Here is a 12658-nt window from a genome sequence, read left to right as displayed (position 1 = left end):
AGACCTTTGGGAGAAAGGAAGGGAAGGAAAACCTGAAACCATGGAAGCCCCAGGTTCGAGGGAACCCTGGGCCCTTGAACAAGGAAAAGGGAGAGAAGGAAGAGAGACCGAGGTGAGCAGTGGGAGGGGTTTTCACCATCCTTAGGGTACTGCCAGCTAAGGACACGGTGTCTCTGCACCCGCACACCGTGTGCCTTTCCGTCTCCGGGACAGGGAAGGAACGCTGCAGAGAAACAGACCAGAGCTCCGTGTCCTCCTGGGTTCCCCACCCAGGAGCTCCTTTGGCTCTGGGAGATTCAGGGACGGGGGAGAGGCGGGGGCGCTTCGTGCAGGTTCCCCATGACAGGGGGAAAAGCAACGGAATCCAAATGACAGTCCTTACTTGGGAAGCCTAGAGGGCCACCGGCAGGATGGGAAGGTTGGCACATGAGGGAAGGTGCAGAGGCGGAAAGGGCACAAAAGTTCCATTTATGTATCACAAAACACAGAACGGGACTGGGCCCCAGCCAGGGTTCTCCCTGTCTCCTGGGGAGAACCGGGGGGCAGGGCCTGAACTTTTTCTCTTCTGCAGGCAACAAGACCCGCAGAGGAAGGCTCTCCTCCAGATCTTTTCCGGGACACCTCCGGAGAAGCAGCCGCCAAATCGAAAAGCATCCATGGAATCTTGTGATTATCTGAGGGTGAGTGTCACCCTGGGCCCCTGGTCTTTTTCTCCTCTAGGTCACCCTGGTTGATTTCCTTTCAGGTTCCCGTGTGCGTGAGGGGATCGGGGAACCCCTCTTCCCTGCCTTCTTGGGGTCAGGGACTCCACGATCCTTCCAGGTCCATTTGATTCCAGGTGAAGGCATCTGAAGGTGCCGTATTTGCTGTTGCTTTCTGTCCGTGCAATGATGGCAAGCCTGCCAACAACATCTTCCTAGTGGCCTGAGGAAATTAGTCCCTCAGGGGCCCCAAACATGGAGGAGGCTCACCCCAGGAACATGCATGTTTTCAGAAAAGACGTCCTGGGAACCCTTGAGCCACCAACCTGCCTTCAGAAGGGCATTAGTCCGTCCCACTTCACGGAAGGCTGAGTGGAGGCGCTTTGATCCAGGGAATGCCCAAGACACAGTCTTCAGAAAAATGGTATTCTTAGACCATAGCTCGAGAGTGCATTTCTCATGGGTCTTGTTCCGATCAGCACTCACGTTGAGGATCTGTCCCTACTTCCAAGGACCGCCTGTCCATACCGTATTAAGAATTTCCTGCTGTGTGCACCTCGTCATTGGATGTGGTTGATTTCCATGTTGGCTCCATGCCGAGGAACCTCTAACGTGTGTGGTCTCCTTTCTTTCAGGTTGCAAGCAGGCCAATGCCGGTGCACACAGCCAATAAGAGGCCACGCGTGGACCCTGCCCTCACTGATGGCTCAGCTACCAAAATGTCTGACACGGTATCCGTCTTGGCTTCGCTGTCTCCCCTCAGAAAAGCCAGTCCGAGCTCCTCGTCAAGTCTCCGACCGAAGGAACGAGAGACAGGGGCTGTGGCCGACATCCCTCAGCCGGGAGTCAGGCAGCAGGGCCCGGAGCCTCTCGTCGTGGTGAAGCCGACACACAGCAGGCCTCAGGGTGGCCGCCGAGAAGTTCCCCAGGCTGCCTCCAAGCCCCACGGCCTGATCCGGGTCATCAGCCCCCAGGCACAAGACAAACGTCCTGCGGTGACCTCACAGCCCTGCCCACCAGCCGACACACACAGCTTGGGCCTCGGCTCCAATCTCAGTTTCAGGCCAGGAGCCAAGAGACCTGCCCAGGCTCCGACTCAGGCTTGCCTGAACTTCCCCAAGAAACCGAGAACGGGTCCCTTCCAGATGCCCGAAAATGCCATCCAGGGAGGTGAGCTGGGGGCCCCGGAGACTCTCCAACCTCCGCCAGCTGCAACCGAACTCAGACCAAGTCCGTCGCCCCAGATGAGCAGGGGGACACCCGCCCAGGTGCCCAGCAGCGACCGGAAGCCTCCGCGCAGCAGACCTTACCTGCCTACTGCCCAGGCCTGCACCATGTCCCATCACCCAGCGGCCAGCCACGATGGGGCCCAGCCTCTCAGAATGCTCTTCCGGAGACTGGAAAACGGATGGTGGAGCTCCAGCCTCCTGACAGCTCCCTCGTTTCCCTCTCCTGAGGAGCCGGGAGACTTCCTCTCTCACAGCCCTCACGTCTCAGAGAAGTCTGAGGCTCCCTGTGTTCCTGTCCCGCTGAGTGTCCTCTATGAGGACCTTCAGGTTTCCTCCTCCTCAGAGGACAGCGATTCTGACCTGGAGTGAGACTACAGGTGGCCGGGGCTCCATTGCACCCAGCTCCCGTGACTTGGAGGGGTCTGTGGGACTGAGGAGCACAGAGCAGAGAGCAGACTGTGTGTGGTGACTCCCAAGCTCCCCGGCTGTGGTGCTTCTGCGGATTTTGGAGCCCAGGCCAGGCAGGGACCACATGCAGAGACTCTGCCTCATCGAATTCTGGTGAGGGACATTGTAGTTCGCAGGGCTCTCCGGAAACCCGCCACCAGAAGCTTCTGTGCCAGTGATTCGTTGCCTCAGAAACTGGGTGACGGCGACGCGCGGGAGTCAGACTTCCGCTGTGATGTCAGTAGGAAACTGGGGAATGACTGTGTGTTTGCTCTCTAGATGGCTGAATCAGGGAACAGTTAGGGAACCCTGAGAGATGCAGGCCTTCAGCTGTGCCCCGCCCTGACAGCAGTGTTTTGGACGCTGTGAAGCGTTCTGCGCATAGCGTTCTTGGGGTGTTTCCTCAGCCTGGAAAACTGGGCTCTGGAATGCCGTTGGAAATAGGTGTGTTTAATTTGTTTTGAAGTGAATAAAATTCTCAAAAAGATGACGTACTCTCTTTTGACTTTCATTCCGTGTTTGTGTGTAACTGATTTTCCAAGGGCTTGAAAATGTCTTGACTTGTCAGTAATCCAAGTCATTATGTCTCCGAAACAGAGTTGACTGAGGGGACCGCAGGTCTTCGCAGGACCTGTGACTTCTTAAACATCCACAGGGGCAAGAGAACCTCAGCCCCACTCTACCAACACGCACCTAGTCAAATTCCACCAAGTGAATCTCACGCACGCTAACACGTGGGGAGCGTTGCTTGCACCACGAGTCCCCATTTGGCTCAACGCGATGCCACGTGTGGGGTTCAAACTGTGACGCCCCCCATGAAGTGGTTTCCGGATGTGCGTATGAACGAGGCACACTTTCATTCGTCAAGTAGAACCCAGTAAAGCTGAAGTAAACTCCCAGATTTGGGATGTACTTCAGAGGTAGAATATTCGTCCCGTCTTCTTTCCGGATGCCTGAGCACCGGGCCTTTCCATGCTTCTCCCCCGATCCTAAGAGTAGCTGAGGTCGAGACTCACTGAAAGCTCTAGGTAAAGATATCCCACCATGCACAGGCTATCTCCGTTCTCTGACCTGGGAACAACTCTGACCAGGATTCCACATCTAGGAGGCCTGGGAACTGAGTGGGATTTTCTGAGCAATGCCAAATGGCTGCTCCCTTTCCGCCGCCGTTGAGGGTCGTTACCTTGGTTGTCCAGATCACCTAGAAACTATCAGTATCCAGAATCAACAAGATCAACTCTCTGCTCCTCTGACAGCAGAAGGAGCATGACCAAAATGAACCAAAGAGCGTGGCAGGAAAGAATGTGACCGGAAAGCTCAGAGAACAGCCACAGGGGGATGTAAGCAGGCGTTCCCACCTGATCATGAATAATTAATGAAGCGCAAATCCAGGGGGAATCGAGTTTCAGCAGGTGCAACTCATCCAACGGGAGATCGCCGGAGGGCCAACAAGATTCAGCAACTGAGAGTCGGGTGTAGTGTCAAGTGGGACGCGACTGGTTCCAAAGCTCTAGAAGACCATGGGGTCACTTGGACCACGTGAGAAAATGCCCCCAGTGTGCTGGTTCAGCATTCTGACTCCTGCCTGTCTCTTCCCGCCCAGGGAACGTGGACCCTAACTTGTGCAGGTGCAGATGACGAAGAGCAGAATGAGGGGACGCGGCACCCAAGTTCCCCGACAAGAGAGTTCCACAGAAAGTCCGCTGGATCTTCGCAAATCCAGAGAAATGGCAACGGGACCCAAGGAAATAGAGCCCCACCGGTGTCCTGGAGACTCTTCAGGCATAACGCCTGGAGCCGCAGGACGAGCTGAAAAAGGAGCCAGGCACCGAAGGACAAAGCGGTGTTGACGTTCTTCATCTGGGTTTCCCAGTGCAGTCCAATTCACGGTGGTTTCCAAGGGCCTCCTGGAGGAGAAAACACGTGAGGGTGTGGTCAGGGTTTTCTGCTGACACACTTACCGTGGGGAAGAAGGAGAAGCTCTGAAGATGGATAACGACCGAGATTGCATGTCAAGGTGTACCTCCTTGATGACACTGAGGCCTACGTTGAAATAGAGTGAATATGGTCCAATTACACTGTGTCTATTTTAGCACCTTGTTTAAAAAAAAAAAAAAAAAAAAAGATGTAAAACAAGACAGGGGTACATGCACCAGTAGTACATACCTGACGGGAAACATCTATTCTTCAAAGCTTGCGGCTGTACAGGTAGGTCTTAGAATGTCTGTCCATAGTGAACATCGTCTTAGAGGGGGCTGGGCAAAGAGAGCTTTCCAGGTCATGTAATGGGATTAAGTTGATTAGGTTAGGGTCCGTTTCGTGTCAGGGGTCCAGAGGCAGTATAAAAGGCAGCCTGGAAAGCAAAGGTCCCTCTCTGCCCCTTCCTCCGGCTTCCTGAAGGCTGCACCGCTTCCAGCAGGGCTGCTCCAGCACCTGCCCATCTGAGCGCCAGCCGAGGAAAGCAAGTAGACCTGTAATTTCAGGTAAGTTTCCCTGAACGACTGTTTGTTTCGCCTAATCCCTGAGGAGTTGGGGGAAAAGAGACAAAGGAGAGTGAAAGAAACAGATCACACTGGGGCTCGCTGATGGGGTAGGATGTGTTCTCCTTATCCGTAATTCTTGGAACAGAAAGCGAGAAAACATTTCCATCTCCGTGCCCGGGATAAGAGCCAGATGGAAATGCAAAAAGAAATGTACTCCAGCACGCTGAATTGGTGGGTAAATGGAAAAAGAACTTTGGAAAAGGGGTGGTTTGCCCTTTAGCCATGCAAGAGATTCATATGCCACTTGTTCAGCGTTTGTTTAGATGAATTCGTATGGCGTGTGTAAAATACCAGAAAAATAAATAAAGAGGGGCTGGAGCTAAAGCCAAAAAGACAGAGCAGGAAAGACCATCACCTGCTAGTGTGGTAGAGAGGGAGATAACTTCTCTCGATGAATTTGTGTTTGGAAGTTGCCTAGTGAAACGGCAAGAGTAGCGATTTGAGTTATGATAGGAAGCATCCCTTATCCCTGACTTCAAGCAGACCTGCCAAGGGGTGACATCGGCCATGCCCTGTAGCTTCGATTCTTTTGTCCCTCAGGGGAGAGAGAATCATTGTGTCTTCTACTGGAGTGAATGGTGAGAGACCTAAGTCCAGTCTCCAGAATCAGTTGTTTGGGTGGGATTGAAATCTCAACTCCAACTCCACATACCTAGGCCGTGGGCCGTGTGGCAGGCCAGGTTTACTCTTGGACCAGGTGGTCACGGCAGAGGAACACACAATATCTGAGGATGCACACACCACATTGTGATCCACAGATTTGACCGACGGGTGGTGAGGTCTCCTCATGACCACACCGTCATGGAATTAGCTGGGGGTTTCTTGTGGGTGTGTGAATATCCAGTGTGCCTAACCATCGCTTTTCGTGTGTTTGTGTGTGATTCAGGTGACCCAACCATCAACCCCGGAAAAAGGCGGCCATAAAACGCCCAGGAGACGAAGATGATGGCACGTCGTGACCCCAAAAGTGGGGCAAACAGACTCGTGAGAGCCCAGACCCTCCAGAAGCAGCAGAGGGCCCCAGTTGGGCCAAGGGCTCCCCCACCCGATGAAGAGGATCCCAGGGTACGTCTAGCCCTGGAATCTTTTGGGTATCGAGGGGGGAGGAGCGGGCGAGTGTCACACGGTCCTCAGAGACTGGGTTGGATTCCAAAGAGTTCTGCCAGCACCACCCGGGTTGCTTTTCCCATCCAAGGTGGGCCTGGCTTGGGACCTCCTCCCCGGCCCGACAGGTCCCTGGAGAGACTCTTGGGAGCAACCTCCCTTTCTACTCAGAATCCTGTGTAGCCAGGTTGGGCTGTGCTGTGGACATCGGGTTCACGATCGTCCCCGCTAGAACCCTGAGTCCTTCCTTTGAGAGTTCCTCCGTCACATGGGCTTTGGGAGGGAACATCGTAACCGAACCCTCCCTCCACTTCAGGGCCCCCATGCCGGTGTCCCCTCTTTGGAATCCTCACTCAGTTCTGAATTCACAGTCCGTCTCAATGTTGACATTGGATCACTGCCTGTGGCTTCAGCTCATTCACTGACATCACTTCCTTTCCACCCACAGATCAAGTGCAAAAACTGCGGGGCCTTTGGGCACACGGCCAGAAGTACCAGGTGCCCCATGAAGTGCTGGAACGGAGCCCTGGTTCCCCAGACCTTTGGGAGAAAGGAAGGGAAGGAAAACCTGAAACCATGGAAGCCCCAGGTTCGAGGGAACCCTGGGCCCTTGAACAAGGAAAAGGGAGAGAAGGAAGAGAGACCGAGGTGAGCAGTGGGAGGGGTTTTCACCATCCTTAGGGTACTGCCAGCTAAGGACACGGTGTCTCTGCACCCGCACACCGTGTGCCTTTCCGTCTCCGGGACAGGGAAGGAACGCTGCAGAGAAACAGACCAGAGCTCCGTGTCCTCCTGGGTTCCCCACCCAGGAGCTCCTTTGGCTCTGGGAGATTCAGGGACGGGGGAGAGGCGGGGGCGCTTCGTGCAGGTTCCCCATGACAGGGGGAAAAGCAACGGAATCCAAATGACAGTCCTTACTTGGGAAGCCTAGAGGGCCACCGGCAGGATGGGAAGGTTGGCACATGAGGGAAGGTGCAGAGGCGGAAAGGGCACAAAAGTTCCATTTATGTATCACAAAACACAGAACGGGACTGGGCCCCAGCCAGGGTTCTCCCTGTCTCCTGGGGAGAACCGGGGGGCAGGGCCTGAACTTTTTCTCTTCTGCAGGCAACAAGACCCGCAGAGGAAGGCTCTCCTCCAGATCTTTTCCGGGACACCTCCGGAGAAGCAGCCGCCAAATCGAAAAGCATCCATGGAATCTTGTGATTATCTGAGGGTGAGTGTCACCCTGGGCCCCTGGTCTTTTTCTCCTCTAGGTCACCCTGGTTGATTTCCTTTCAGGTTCCCGTGTGCGTGAGGGGATCGGGGAACCCCTCTTCCCTGCCTTCTTGGGGTCAGGGACTCCACGATCCTTCCAGGTCCATTTGATTCCAGGTGAAGGCATCTGAAGGTGCCGTATTTGCTGTTGCTTTCTGTCCGTGCAATGATGGCAAGCCTGCCAACAACATCTTCCTAGTGGCCTGAGGAAATTAGTCCCTCAGGGGCCCCAAACATGGAGGAGGCTCACCCCAGGAACATGCATGTTTTCAGAAAAGACGTCCTGGGAACCCTTGAGCCACCAACCTGCCTTCAGAAGGGCATTAGTCCGTCCCACTTCACGGAAGGCTGAGTGGAGGCGCTTTGATCCAGGGAATGCCCAAGACACAGTCTTCAGAAAAATGGTATTCTTAGACCATAGCTCGAGAGTGCATTTCTCATGGGTCTTGTTCCGATCAGCACTCACGTTGAGGATCTGTCCCTACTTCCAAGGACCGCCTGTCCATACCGTATTAAGAATTTCCTGCTGTGTGCACCTCGTCATTGGATGTGGTTGATTTCCATGTTGGCTCCATGCCGAGGAACCTCTAACGTGTGTGGTCTCCTTTCTTTCAGGTTGCAAGCAGGCCAATGCCGGTGCACACAGCCAATAAGAGGCCACGCGTGGACCCTGCCCTCACTGATGGCTCAGCTACCAAAATGTCTGACACGGTATCCGTCTTGGCTTCGCTGTCTCCCCTCAGAAAAGCCAGTCCGAGCTCCTCGTCAAGTCTCCGACCGAAGGAACGAGAGACAGGGGCTGTGGCCGACATCCCTCAGCCGGGAGTCAGGCAGCAGGGCCCGGAGCCTCTCGTCGTGGTGAAGCCGACACACAGCAGGCCTCAGGGTGGCCGCCGAGAAGTTCCCCAGGCTGCCTCCAAGCCCCACGGCCTGATCCGGGTCATCAGCCCCCAGGCACAAGACAAACGTCCTGCGGTGACCTCACAGCCCTGCCCACCAGCCGACACACACAGCTTGGGCCTCGGCTCCAATCTCAGTTTCAGGCCAGGAGCCAAGAGACCTGCCCAGGCTCCGACTCAGGCTTGCCTGAACTTCCCCAAGAAACCGAGAACGGGTCCCTTCCAGATGCCCGAAAATGCCATCCAGGGAGGTGAGCTGGGGGCCCCGGAGACTCTCCAACCTCCGCCAGCTGCAACCGAACTCAGACCAAGTCCGTCGCCCCAGATGAGCAGGGGGACACCCGCCCAGGTGCCCAGCAGCGACCGGAAGCCTCCGCGCAGCAGACCTTACCTGCCTACTGCCCAGGCCTGCACCATGTCCCATCACCCAGCGGCCAGCCACGATGGGGCCCAGCCTCTCAGAATGCTCTTCCGGAGACTGGAAAACGGATGGTGGAGCTCCAGCCTCCTGACAGCTCCCTCGTTTCCCTCTCCTGAGGAGCCGGGAGACTTCCTCTCTCACAGCCCTCACGTCTCAGAGAAGTCTGAGGCTCCCTGTGTTCCTGTCCCGCTGAGTGTCCTCTATGAGGACCTTCAGGTTTCCTCCTCCTCAGAGGACAGCGATTCTGACCTGGAGTGAGACTACAGGTGGCCGGGGCTCCATTGCACCCAGCTCCCGTGACTTGGAGGGGTCTGTGGGACTGAGGAGCACAGAGCAGAGAGCAGACTGTGTGTGGTGACTCCCAAGCTCCCCGGCTGTGGTGCTTCTGCGGATTTTGGAGCCCAGGCCAGGCAGGGACCACATGCAGAGACTCTGCCTCATCGAATTCTGGTGAGGGACATTGTAGTTCGCAGGGCTCTCCGGAAACCCGCCACCAGAAGCTTCTGTGCCAGTGATTCGTTGCCTCAGAAACTGGGTGACGGCGACGCGCGGGAGTCAGACTTCCGCTGTGATGTCAGTAGGAAACTGGGGAATGACTGTGTGTTTGCTCTCTAGATGGCTGAATCAGGGAACAGTTAGGGAACCCTGAGAGATGCAGGCCTTCAGCTGTGCCCCGCCCTGACAGCAGTGTTTTGGACGCTGTGAAGCGTTCTGCGCATAGCGTTCTTGGGGTGTTTCCTCAGCCTGGAAAACTGGGCTCTGGAATGCCGTTGGAAATAGGTGTGTTTAATTTGTTTTGAAGTGAATAAAATTCTCAAAAAGATGACGTACTCTCTTTTGACTTTCATTCCGTGTTTGTGTGTAACTGATTTTCCAAGGGCTTGAAAATGTCTTGACTTGTCAGTAATCCAAGTCATTATGTCTCCGAAACAGAGTTGACTGAGGGGACCGCAGGTCTTCGCAGGACCTGTGACTTCTTAAACATCCACAGGGGCAAGAGAACCTCAGCCCCACTCTACCAACACGCACCTAGTCAAATTCCACCAAGTGAATCTCACGCACGCTAACACGTGGGGAGCGTTGCTTGCACCACGAGTCCCCATTTGGCTCAACGCGATGCCACGTGTGGGGTTCAAACTGTGACGCCCCCCATGAAGTGGTTTCCGGATGTGCGTATGAACGAGGCACACTTTCATTCGCCAAGTAGAACCCAGTAAAGCTGCAGTAAACTCCCAGATTTGGGATGTACTTCAGAGGTAGAATATTCGTCCCGTCTTCTTTCCGGATGCCTGAGCACCGGGCCTTTCCATGCTTCTCCCCCGATCCTAAGAGTAGCTGAGGTCGAGACTCACTGAAAGCTCTAGGTAAAGATATCCCACCATGCACAGGCTATCTCCGTTCTCTGACCTGGGAACAACTCTGACCAGGATTCCACATCTAGGAGGCCTGGGAACTGAGTGGGATTTTCTGAGCAATGCCAAATGGCTGCTCCCTTTCCGCCGCCGTTGAGGGTCGTTACCTTGGTTGTCCAGATCACCTAGAAACTATCAGTATCCAGAATCAACAAGATCAACTCTCTGCTCCTCTGACAGCAGAAGGAGCATGACCAAAATGAACCAAAGAGCGTGGCAGGAAAGAATGTGACCGGAAAGCTCAGAGAACAGCCACAGGGGGATGTAAGCAGGCGTTCCCACCTGATCATGAATAATTAATGAAGCGCAAATCCAGGGGGAATCGAGTTTCAGCAGGTGCAACTCATCCAACGGGAGATCGCCGGAGGGCCAACAAGATTCAGCAACTGAGAGTCGGGTGTAGTGTCAAGTGGGACGCGACTGGTTCCAAAGCTCTAGAAGACCATGGGGTCACTTGGACCACGTGAGAAAATGCCCCCAGTGTGCTGGTTCAGCATTCTGACTCCTGCCTGTCTCTTCCCGCCCAGGGAACGTGGACCCTAACTTGTGCAGGTGCAGATGACGAAGAGCAGAATGAGGGGACGTGGCACCCAAGTTCCCCGACAAGAGAGTTCCACAGAAAGTCCGCTGGATCTTCGCAAATCCAGAGAAATGGCAACGGGACCCAAGGAAATAGAGCCCCACCGGTGTCCTGGAGACTCTTCAGGCATAACGCCTGGAGCCGCAGGACGAGCTGAAAAAGGAGCCAGGCACCGAAGGACAAAGCGGTGTTGACGTTCTTCATCTGGGTTTCCCAGTGCAGTCCAATTCACGGTGGTTTCCAAGGGCCTCCTGGAGGAGAAAACACGTGAGGGTGTGGTCAGGGTTTTCTGCTGACACACTTACCGTGGGGAAGAAGGAGAAGCTCTGAAGATGGATAACGACCGAGATTGCATGTCAAGGTGTACCTCCTTGATGACACTGAGGCCTACGTTGAAATAGAGTGAATATGGTCCAATTACACTGTGTCTATTTTAGCACCTTGTTTAAAAAAAAAAAAAAAAAAAAAGATGTAAAACAAGACAGGGGTACATGCACCAGTAGTACATACCTGACGGGAAACATCTATTCTTCAAAGCTTGCGGCTGTACAGGTAGGTCTTAGAATGTCTGTCCATAGTGAACATCGTCTTAGAGGGGGCTGGGCAAAGAGAGCTTTCCAGGTCATGTAATGGGATTAAGTTGATTAGGTTAGGGTCCGTTTCGTGTCAGGGGTCCAGAGGCAGTATAAAAGGCAGCCTGGAAAGCAAAGGTCCCTCTCTGCCCCTTCCTCCGGCTTCCTGAAGGCTGCACCGCTTCCAGCAGGGCTGCTCCAGCACCTGCCCATCTGAGCGCCAGCCGAGGAAAGCAAGTAGACCTGTAATTTCAGGTAAGTTTCCCTGAACGACTGTTTGTTTCGCCTAATCCCTGAGGAGTTGGGGGAAAAGAGACAAAGGAGAGTGAAAGAAACAGATCACACTGGGGCTCGCTGATGGGGTAGGATGTGTTCTCCTTATCCGTAATTCTTGGAACAGAAAGCGAGAAAACATTTCCATCTCCGTGCCCGGGATAAGAGCCAGATGGAAATGCAAAAAGAAATGTACTCCAGCACGCTGAATTGGTGGGTAAATGGAAAAAGAACTTTGGAAAAGGGGTGGTTTGCCCTTTAGCCATGCAAGAGATTCATATGCCACTTGTTCAGCGTTTGTTTAGATGAATTCGTATGGCGTGTGTAAAATACCAGAAAAATAAATAAAGAGGGGCTGGAGCTAAAGCCAAAAAGACAGAGCAGGAAAGACCATCACCTGCTAGTGTGGTAGAGAGGGAGATAACTTCTCTCGATGAATTTGTGTTTGGAAGTTGCCTAGTGAAACGGCAAGAGTAGCGATTTGAGTTATGATAGGAAGCATCCCTTATCCCTGACTTCAAGCAGACCTGCCAAGGGGTGACATCGGCCATGCCCTGTAGCTTCGATTCTTTTGTCCCTCAGGGGAGAGAGAATCATTGTGTCTTCTACTGGAGTGAATGGTGAGAGACCTAAGTCCAGTCTCCAGAATCAGTTGTTTGGGTGGGATTGAAATCTCAACTCCAACTCCACATACCTAGGCCGTGGGCCGTGTGGCAGGCCAGGTTTACTCTTGGACCAGGTGGTCACGGCAGAGGAACACACAATATCTGAGGATGCACACACCACATTGTGATCCACAGATTTGACCGACGGGTGGTGAGGTCTCCTCATGACCACACCGTCATGGAATTAGCTGGGGGTTTCTTGTGGGTGTGTGAATATCCAGTGTGCCTAACCATCGCTTTTCGTGTGTTTGTGTGTGATTCAGGTGACCCAACCATCAACCCCGGAAAAAGGCGGCCATAAAACGCCCAGGAGACGAAGATGATGGCACGTCGTGACCCCAAAAGTGGGGCAAACAGACTCGTGAGAGCCCAGACCCTCCAGAAGCAGCAGAGGGCCCCAGTTGGGCCAAGGGCTCCCCCACCCGATGAAGAGGATCCCAGGGTACGTCTAGCCCTGGAATCTTTTGGGTATCGAGGGGGGAGGAGCGGGCGAGTGTCACACGGTCCTCAGAGACTGGGTTGGATTCCAAAGAGTTCTGCCAGCACCACCCGGGT

This window comes from Macaca nemestrina, assembly GCF_043159975.1.
Source record: "Macaca nemestrina isolate mMacNem1 chromosome 4 unlocalized genomic scaffold, mMacNem.hap1 SUPER_4_unloc_3, whole genome shotgun sequence".
Lineage (NCBI taxonomy): Eukaryota > Metazoa > Chordata > Mammalia > Primates > Cercopithecidae > Macaca > Macaca nemestrina.
The sequence above is the reverse complement of the archived record's forward strand: the minus strand, read 5'-3'. Positions refer to the sequence as shown.